The 2871-nt window shown below is 41.2% G+C and overlaps 1 non-coding gene across 1 annotated transcript; it reads right to left on the bottom strand.

Moving 5' to 3' along the window:
* Positions 1-1838: 1838 nt before the first annotated feature.
* Positions 1839-1945, bottom strand: LOC114394363. The gene has a single exon (XR_003662762.1). It is a non-coding gene; the product is annotated as a small nucleolar RNA R71 (small nucleolar RNA).
* Positions 1946-2871: the final 926 nt, after the last annotated feature.

Raw genomic sequence — 2871 nt, 5'->3', positions numbered from 1 at the left:
CATGCTTAATGGACGAAGGGCTAACTGGTGTATGTGGTGCCTAATCACGTATTGAAAACCCTAAGTTGATTTTCGCTTAGTAAATTGAAATAGGGTTGGATTAAGTGGTTGACTGTTAGGGACGAATTCTCCATAATCCAGGATAAGAGAGTGGCTTCTGAATCAAAGGAAACAACCCGTTTTTAATATTAGTAGTTTCGTATTCCATTTTATTTGTTCTGCTCTTTAATTACCAAACAACCAAACCCCCCCCCCCCCCATCGTTACTGTTACTGCAAGTATATTATGAACATTTGGCTTGTCACTGCTCGTTGGGAAACGACCTAGGATCATTTCCTAGTTACTGCATTTTCATGTTTATTTGATTCGGGTACGGCCTCGATCAAATTTGGCGCCGTTGCCGGGGAGCAGTGTCCAAAGGTTCATAATAGATAGCTAGTGTTATGTGTTTAATCCTTTCGTGTTTTGTGTTTTATTGTTAGTATTGTGTTAGTATGTGTGTTAGTGTTGTTTAGTGTCCTGGTATTTTGTTTAATGTGTGTTTTGTTTCAGTTTTACCATTAAGCGTTTCCCCTGTTTCAGTCTTGGGTGTTTTGCTGTGAAGATTGTGCTTGAAAACAGAGTAGTAGTAGAAATCAGCTTGCGGAAAAACAGAGTAGTAGTAGAAATCAATTAGAGACGGATTTTAGCGACCACCCATGCTGAATTATTTGGGATTTTTTGTTTTAGTAGCTAGGGTTGTTATTTTTGGCTGAATTTTTTTGTGGTAACTTCTTTTAATCCATATTTTGTGGGAAAAATAGCTAGAGCCTTTAGTTTGGTCAGATTTGAAAGTTCCAAAAAACTAGCAAATTTTGTGTTTGTCAAAACTTCAAACGGCCATAACTTTTGCTCCGGTTATCAGAATCGCAATTATTATATATGCATTTGGGGTAAAAAAAAATTTCCTACGCCGTGGCAGCCTGCCATAGGCTGGCTGAGGTCTCCATCGTCCAAAAAAAGCGATTCTGTCAAAAGTTTTTTATTTTTCAAGTTTTATTCACTTATTTTTCTTAACCTACCAATTTTAGCTTTCATAGTTAGACTTTGAATTTTTGTCTGAAATTTTTTGTGCTATCTTCTCATCATTTTATAAGGTTGCTCACAAAATTTCAAGTCATTTGGATATCATTTGAGGGTAGCTGTAGTTCAAACCTACACATTTATTTACATGACAAGGCAACTAGTTGTGTGCATGCTGAATGTAGTGTATGACTAGAGGCAATCGATCTGACTTACAACCCTTTGATCCTGAGATAGATAGGACATTTCATAGATTAGTTAGGCATCATTTTATACCTTTTGATCATTCTGAGCATTCCATTACTGGTGAATCTGTGCATTCTGTTATTGGTGATTTTGAACATCCTGATCTTGAGCATTATAATTCTGAGCATTCTGATTTTGCACATTCTGAGAACATGGCACAACCTCCACCTCGTGAGAGGACTCTAAGGGAAATGGCTGCACCTGATTTCACCTATGAAAGCTTGTGCATCCAATACCCTGATGAGGATGTCCCATATGTTCTTAAAGCTGGACTGATTCATTTGCTTCCAAAGTTTCATGGCCTTGCAGGTGAAGACCCGCACAAACATTTGAAAGAATTTCACATTGTCTGCTCCACCATGAAACCCCTAGATGTCCAAGAGGATCACATATTTCTGAAGGCTTTTCCTCATTCATTAGAGGGAGTGGCAAAGGATTGGCTGTATTACCTTGCTCCAAGGTCCATCACGAGTTGGGATGACCTTAAGAGAGTATTCTTAGAAAAAATTTTCCCTGCTTCCAGGACCACAGCCATCAGGAAGGATATCTCAGGTATTAGACAACTCAGTGGAGAGAGCCTGTATGAGTACTGGGAGAGATTTAAGAAACTATGTGCCAGTTGCCCCCACCATCAGATTTCAGAACAGCTTCTTCTCCAATATTTTTATGAAGGACTCAGTAATATGGAGAGAAGTATGATAGATGCTGCCAGTGATGGAGCCCTTGGAGACATGACTCCTGCTGAAGCCAGAAATTTAATTGAGAAGATGGCCTCCAACTCCCAGCAGTTTAGCGCCAGAAATGATGCCATAGTCATTAGAGGAGTGCATGAGGTAGCTACAAACCCATCTGCATCATATCTGAAACTAAGAAGCTTGAAGGCAAACTGGATGCGTTGGTCAACTTGGTAACCCAGCTGGCCTTAAATCAGAAATCTGTACCTGTCGCAAGGGTTTGTGGTTTGTGCTCCTCTGCTGACCACCATACAGACCTTTGCCCTTCCATGCAGCAACCTGAAGCAATTGAGCAACCTGAAGCTTATGCTGCAAATATTTACAATAGACCTCCTCAACCTCAGCAGCAAAATCAACCACAGCAGAGCAATTATGACCTTTCCAGCAACAGATACAACCCTGGATGGAGGAACAACCCTAACCTCAGATGGTCCAGCCCTCAGCAACAACAACAGCAGCCTGCTCCTTCCTTCCAAAATGCTGCTGGCCCAAGCAGACCATACATTCCTCCACCAATCCAACAACAGCAACAACCCCAGAAACAATCAACAGTTGAGGCCCCTCCACAACCTTCCCTCGAAGAACTTGTGAGGCAAATGAGTATGCAGAACATGCAGTTTCAGCAAGAGACCAGAGCCTCCATCCAGAGCTTAACCAATCAGATGGGACAATTAGCTACCCAATTGAATCAACAACAGTCCCAGAAATGTTAGTGCCATTTCATTGAGGTCGGGAAAGCAGTGTCAAGGACCTCAACCCGTAGCACCTTCCTCATCTGCAAATGAACCTGCCAAACTTCACTCTATTCCAGAAAAAGGTGATGACAAAA

The sequence above is a fragment of the Glycine soja genome, chromosome 17 (genome assembly GCF_004193775.1).
Source record: "Glycine soja cultivar W05 chromosome 17, ASM419377v2, whole genome shotgun sequence".
Taxonomy (NCBI): domain Eukaryota; kingdom Viridiplantae; phylum Streptophyta; class Magnoliopsida; order Fabales; family Fabaceae; genus Glycine; species Glycine soja.
The sequence above is the reverse complement of the archived record's forward strand: the minus strand, read 5'-3'. Positions and strand labels throughout refer to the sequence as shown.